The sequence below is a fragment of the Alosa sapidissima genome, chromosome 23, assembly GCF_018492685.1.
Source record: "Alosa sapidissima isolate fAloSap1 chromosome 23, fAloSap1.pri, whole genome shotgun sequence".
Lineage (NCBI taxonomy): Eukaryota > Metazoa > Chordata > Actinopteri > Clupeiformes > Clupeidae > Alosa > Alosa sapidissima.
In genome coordinates, this window is record NC_055979.1 from 18113876 (window position 1) to 18121396 (window position 7521).

At 41.4% G+C, this 7521-nt stretch overlaps 1 long non-coding RNA gene across 1 annotated transcript; it reads left to right on the forward strand.

The window, feature by feature from the left end:
* Window positions 1–4109: 4109 nt before the first annotated feature.
* LOC121698717 lies at window positions 4110–6587 on the forward strand. The gene is made up of 4 exons (XR_006026842.1): window positions 4110–4195; window positions 4499–4770; window positions 4877–4915; window positions 6000–6587. It is a non-coding gene; the product is annotated as an uncharacterized LOC121698717 (long non-coding RNA).
* Window positions 6588–7521: the final 934 nt, after the last annotated feature.

Genomic DNA, 7521 nt, shown 5'->3' on the forward strand with positions numbered 1-7521 from the left:
TCACGCAACAACAACAAAAAAAGCCATACTTAACATTCCGGAAAATTCTTCACACTTCTCCAGCCAGACTACTGTACGTGGAGACACAGTCCTGCAATGTGATTGTTGAGATGACAGAACGAGAGGCCCGCTCTTGGACGGGTCCACGCCACTGCTGTTTGCCCAGTGGGTTCACACTGACAGGGGCCAGGAGGTCAGAACCGGCACGGAGCCCCGACTGGCTCGGGTCCACTGATTCGACTCATCACATTCAGAACCGGCAGACTCCCGGGAGGGTACACCCTATGGGAGAGTAAACGTCAGAAATGTGTCAAAATGGCCCTAACGAAAAATAACTATAGTACAGTTTTATAGTACTTTTATATACAGTAAATAAATACTATAGTATTCCTATAAGATTAATTTAATATTTTAAACCAAAGTACTATACAATTCCTATAGTTCTTTTTTTGTAAGGGGGAGTCTTTGCCCATATAAAAGCACATACACTACTGGCCTACACAAAGCCGTAGGGACACGTATGCACAGAGGATCGGAGCCAGTTCATAAGTCCGATTGGTCCCCACAGCATGAATGGGAGTCTGGGAAGCACATTGTGGTGCAAACTAAAACAACAAATAATGTGTGCAAACAGGGGTGCTTTCCTTTAGCACCGTCGGCTTTGCGTGTTAAAAGCATCTTCAGGCAGACAGAGACAACAAAAGACAGCAAATATGACACCTGCACGTTGTGTGAGTAACTACACTGTAAGTACTCTACACTTGATTCGTGCACTTGTGTGTTCTTCTAAGACATGTACAGATATGTGCAATGTAGTAGCAGTAACGTTATAACAGTAGAAAGAATAATTTAGATATTAGCAATAACAATTAAATATTAGCAATATTCTTGCATCACATTGCTTTGTTTCCTGCTCTTCGTTTTTGCAATATTGGGTCAATTGAAACACAATGTCTTAAAAGTCTCTGCGTTTAAATACATGAAATGCATACGTAAAGCATAACTAATGCTTCTTAAAGATGTCACCAAACAGAGACTGAAGAATGTTGTGACCTCATCCACTGCGTGCTCTTCCTGGACAGCTCAGGTCAAGTTTGAGGTTTAACGGCCCACCCTGCACATTAACGTGATTCCAGTCCTTCCGGCGGCGTTCCCTCCCACCTCTCTGGAGGTTCCCACCGTCCTCTACTTCCACACACACACACACACACGCACACACACACACACACACACACGCACACACAAACAAACATATACACACACACACATGCACACACAAACACACTGTGCTGACAGATTTATTGGCTTGTTTGGATAAAATCAGAGAAAATACCTTTTCAACAGGCAGGAGGGGTGTGTCAGTTCTGAAATCCGTAGGAGGGATATCATATTGTGGGAACACAAAGCAGAAACATCTTACCACAACTGCTCTGAACACAAACACACACTCTGAGCAAGGAAGACTTGAGCTTTGTCAAGTGGTAAGACTAGCCACCTGTTGTAGAACTGGTGTGTACATGCACAGACTTAAGCTGCCATGGTCAAAGGGGGTGGGCCAATTGTGTGTCTTCTGTCTCTGACCTAAAGGAAATCCAGAAAGAGGTTGTATGTTCACTGTGGACTTTTCTGTATGCATAAAAATGATTCCTTGCACAAGTATGGCCACAAAGCACTGAAGTGGCATGTTGTAGCGTGAGGTAGCCAACCTGCGCATTGAGGTGAAATGCTCTTCCTCTGCCCAAAAACACTCAACAAAGAATCTACAGGCTTTCCCCTCTGCTCAAATCGCCCACATGCATACCAGTCCTGTGCATAAAGAGGGTATCAACAGATGCATTAAACACACACACACACACACACACACACACACACACACACAGAGTCCTGCGCATTATGAGGGTATCAGCAGATGCATTAGACCCACATTAGCACGCATACCACAGCCGGGAGAATACATCCCAGCATGCACTGGGCCGATGCCAAGGGGGCCGTGGAGCAACAGGCCTGTGGGACGGAGAGGAATGTGGAGGTTATCACTCACCCCGACAACAAACCACACACACACACACACACACACACACACACACACACAGACACACTCGCCTCAACCCAAACCTAACCACAGCCCAGGCTCAAATGATCACCTCCCACGGCTAAATCTGCACCATTACAAGCAGATAAATCTGCATGATAGCTCACACTTGGAGTTTAAAATTAAATTACTTTTATTTATTTATTTATTTGGGGGGGGGGTATACACACGGCCCAGTAGTGCGCCAAGAAGTTAGATCAAAGTGAGACTGTAATATTTTCCTCAGTTTGTTTATGGTTATGTTTATGTTTAAAATTGTTAGTAGATGCTTTTGTCCACAGTAACTTACAATGGCATCAATAAACATTACATTAACATTAAATGTAAGTTTAAAGTACAGTATGACAGTAAAGTCATATAACCAGTCATATAGCAAATCAAAATACCAGTATAAACAAAATGAAATTGAACAGAATAATAACAGTAACAATCCTAAAGTGATCTCTCGGACGAAGAACATTAGGTAAATCATTCCACCAATGAGAAATCACAGAAAAAAGCATCTTGACTGTGACCTCTTAGTTATGGAATCTTATGATGGAAGGCCGACATAACAGATGCTCATCAGGATAGCAGAGGGCGAGAATAGATATAGAGCTGGATCATGGAATTAATGTAGCAAGGTGAAGATCCAGTAAGTGTCTTATAGCCCAGCGTGAGGGATCTGAATTTAATTCTGGCTTCTACAGGACACCAATGAAGGAGGAGTTATGTGTCTTACCTGGCTGATTAAAGACTAGACGTGCTGCTGCTTTTTGAATCATCTGTAATGGTTTCACTACATAAGCAGATGGCTTGTGATGGAGTGTGTGTGTGTGTGTGTGTGTACAAGGCACATGATGGTTGATTTGCAAATTGAGAGCGCGTTTTGAAAGACTCCCTCCAGTCGAGACTTGGAGAGAGGGGATATGCATAGCATAGCATGCACTGCAGTATGCAGACTTTCAAAGATATATGTCCTTCATGCTTATTTGAATGTGTCATGGCCCCTTCTGAAAACAATCTATCTTTAACAAGCCTCGGAGTCTCCCACGGGCTCATACGGCGTTAAACTACCAATTTGCACGTCCCTCGCAGCTCAAGGCATTTCCAGGTGAACAGAGGGTGATAGTGTTGTGGTCATAAATCACAGTGAATACTGTGAGTTTAACCTAATCCTGTGCTGTCAGAGGCCTCCACACAAGGGACATTTTCACATAGTAAAGTGAAGTTTTATTATTGTCGATGGAAGGAGGTCATGGATGGAGACCAATCAACAGGTCTCGCTGTTTCAAGCATTCCAGCTGGGCTGAGTCAGGTGTGCATCATGGCATTAAATAAACCACTACAAGATCGACTACTGGACAAAACTGCACCCTAACAACAGATTAAGCAGTCCAGCTAGGGTACTGAAAATGCATTGAGGAATGTGATAGGCTGAAAATTGTTCGCAGCCCATCGCTACTTGTTCTCACAATCTGTCAATCAAATCGCATAGTGGTAGGAAGACGCGAAGAATCCCACAAGGGCCCAGCTGCGAAACTGCAGTGGTGACAGCGGAAACACAACCAAGAAGGAGAGATTGTGGTTCCCACTAAAAAGGAACAGAAAGGGACAGTTCAGGAACTTCAGTATACTCAGTCTGCATAGGTATACAGTAGCAGCATGTTGAACTCACTGAAATGTGTGATTAAATGCTTTGCCATATGGGTTATGTTACATCAACTAGGTAGGTTATTGTCTTTTACAGTTTTTTAAAGTTGCTTTTGTGCATTTCTCAGGTCAGAATTGAAATTCTCAAAACTACTTTTTAAACCTCCACATCATAGTCACATATGTATTATATTATCATAAAAGCAATTTCTCATTGTTTTCAACAGCAAATGCTTTGGCCATTCATTTGATTTAGACTCTTCTCCTGTTCAGTGTTGGCTTTTCCCCATAACAATGCTGTGATTATTTAAAGGAATGACTGTAGTTACATTTTATTTATTCAATTTCATGTATATGACAGTGGAGGGATTGAATTGTCAAGTAAAAGTCTTACCAGACAGCAGAACTTCATACAATGTGTCTTTGCCGGTGGATGCTTCTACTGAATGTGATTATGACTGGAGTTACAACGTGAGTGGCCTCCCTTAATTCACTTAATAAATTGGGTTACACTTTACTTGAAGGTATCTACATAATCAATGTAATGAACGTGTCATAAACATTATAAACAAGTGATAAACATTTATGACATAACGCTTCTGTCAAGTGTCATTCGGTTTTTGTCAGGGTTAGGGTTAGTGTTAAGGTTATGACAGTGTCATGTCAGTGTCATGTAACTTATGTAGAAATCTAAAGTAAAGGGATACCATACATTGCTAATGAAGATTACCTGTCTATGCATCATACATCTGAATCATATCTCAAATTTGTCAGGGGACCAATATTGCCCAAGATGGAGGATATCTGAGAGGTGTTGTTTTAGAGAACAAACGTGACTTCATGATCCTACCATCATGCCAGTCCCCAGTTCTGTATTGGGCTCAATGCAATGAGGCATTGGTAAGTTAACCGACTGCATTTACACCTGAGAAGATGTACAGATCCTCACTACCTAACAATTTAATTTCCTTCTGTTTCAAAGTCCTCTTATCGGACATGCTGTATGTTTTTGTTGACACAGGAGACATATGATGCCATGTGTTACTGTAAGTTCTCTCGTTTTATGGTCCTTAGATGGATTTGTTATTGTTGTTGTTGTTGTTGTTGTTGTTGTTGTTGTAGCTAAACTTATGCATAATATTTTCTTTCAAGTTAACTGTTCAGTGATTGACGTTCCCAATTCAGCATTTGGTAAGTTAACTTGTCTTATATTCCCCTTAAGGATGCAGGACACAAAAAGTGCTTATTCTGTATAGGGAAACAAAACCTGAGTGGTGTTACTCACAGCTATTTGTCATCATTTATGGTCGTCCAATTTATGAACTGTGGATTTTTTTTTTCAGGAACAGAGAGTAGAATGTTTGTTAAAGGTCATGTTACCCACTTTTTCGTGGATTTAGTCCTTGAGGTCTTAGAGTAATAAAACATCTGTGCCATACTATGGTCTGAGTTAAAAGAGGAAGCACTACAACACAATTTTCCTTCCTGCCTAAACAGCCCTTTTCAGAGCATCTCGTTCCTGTTCGTTTACTAACAAGAACATATTGCTCAATGACTTTGCTTCAACGGGTCCCGAGCTCACAGCATAAAAGCAATATCTCACACATTTTTTTGTTATTCAGTTGTGAGCAGAGACTTGGTGCAGATAAGTAAAATGGAGGTGCTTTCATTCAAAAAGCTATAGACCCTTTCAACAATAAAAACAAAAACAATGCTTGAACGTTCTATTTGGTTCCCAATCTACTTCCTCTGCATTAAGATAACATATGGAATGTTAAAAAGGAAGTCTTGTGGGGCCAACTATGATGCTGATAATGGAACTCTCTTGAAAGGGTCTATACCAAAGATTCTAGAATCTTTGGTCTATACCAAAGATCCTTGATTACTAGCTCCGCTTGAACCCTCTCTGGTCTATACCTTTTTTGGCATCTTGTATAGGACAGGAAGTTCTGAACAGTTTATTCTCATCTCACTGTGCAAAACAACTGTGTTTTGTTTTTTCTGTGTTTTTGCATTGGAAGCCATCCCAGATAGACCAAACTATATACATAAAAGCACTGAAATAGATACATACACAAGGTGCTCTGAAAAGGGCTTTTCAGACAGGAATGAAAACCGTTTGCGGTGCGGTGCTTGTAGTGCTTCCTCGTTTAGCTCAGACCATAATATGACACAGATGTTTTATTAAGACCTCAAGGACTAAATCCACGAAAAAGTGGGTAATGTGACCTTCAATGTGACCTTTTACATGACTTGATATGATGCTTTTTCACAGGTGTGCCACTCCCTTCCTACCACCTACTTGCCTCCATTGCATTTCTCTTCACTCTTTGTGGCTGAGGTAGGCACTTAGAAACTTGGTGAAATTATTTGTGATCTCCGGTCCTTCCCTGGATTCAGTCTTCCGAAGTGACCCAGGACCTGCTGCTGAGCCATTTGAAAAACTTTCACAACACACTTGCCAGTCAAGCCTCCTTGTGGAAACTACTACGAGGAAGTCAAGTTGTCATTCATTCACTTCTACAGTACCTAACCAATCACACCTAGAAAGCCGCACTAGGAAGCCACACTGCCTACACCATTCATTTAATTGCCATATCACCAGAACGTTGACACATATTTTAAAACTTCTGCTTCTAACCTCTCTGCAACTTTCAGTACGCTGACTTCAACGCATCCACCTTCACCACACTGCCACCAGTTGGTCCCTGTCTTGAGCTTATGCTGGGGGGTAGGCTCCTTGCCCCTGCCTTCCTCAGCTGGCAGGATCCGAGACCTCCGCACAGCTTGCCAATTTATTGGCAGGGGCCTACAGTACGCCAAAGACGTAGAAGTCAGAAGAAGAAGAAGTCAGATCGCTATTCATCTGACATTTCTTGTAAAATATATGAAATTCTTTAATTATGTTTATGCCTCCCGAGGTTGTCTGGTCGTAATGAAAAGAAGAAGAAAAATGTTGAATTAAAAGTAATAAAATGAAGATAGCTTGTATTCCAGTATGGCCAATTTGTTTACTTTCAGCTACTCATTACCCATTTCCCCAAGCGGCAAAAACATGATTATTGACATCACTGAAAATCTGAAATAATTTACCTCACAACTTAGTGGTCAGGGTTCAGTTCTGTGACTGGTTGGTTTGGCTTTATACTGCTGTCCTCTTATCTCCCTCTGTAGTGCAGAACATGAACATCAGGGTCTTTGGTAAGCCCAACCATTTCCTGTCCCAAATATAACCACTGTACATTGTGTGTCAGTCAGTGGTACTTGCTGACGGGCCCTGTGAACATTGTAAAGGAGGAGAGGTGAAAGGGGAAATCCACCTGCTGTTATTTGGTTGTAGTTTTTAGTTAGTTGTAGTTTTTAGTTAGTTGTAATTTTTGTTTAAGTTGTAACTTGTATGATGTTCCTGGGGGCGCTGTGGTGCAACTGGCTACAGCGCCCATACCACATATGGGTCCAAATGCCCATGGGGACCCAGGTTCAAGTCCGGCTTGGATCATTTACAGATCCCACCCCATCTCTCTCTCCTACACACTTTCTGTCAATCTTTAACTGTCCTATCACAATAAAAGGCAAAAAAATACTTTTACAAAATCATGCTTCTGTAATCATTAGTACTCACATGGCATTTTGTCATATCTGAGTATAGGCAAATGGAGTTAGTCAAAGAGTTACCTGCACACTAAATAAGCCTGCACACTAAATAGTATCAGCACCTTGTTCTCCAGAGAAAATAAGCTACTCCTGCAGTGAGCCACTGGACCCATTATTGTTGAATAAATTATCTTTTTGGTATA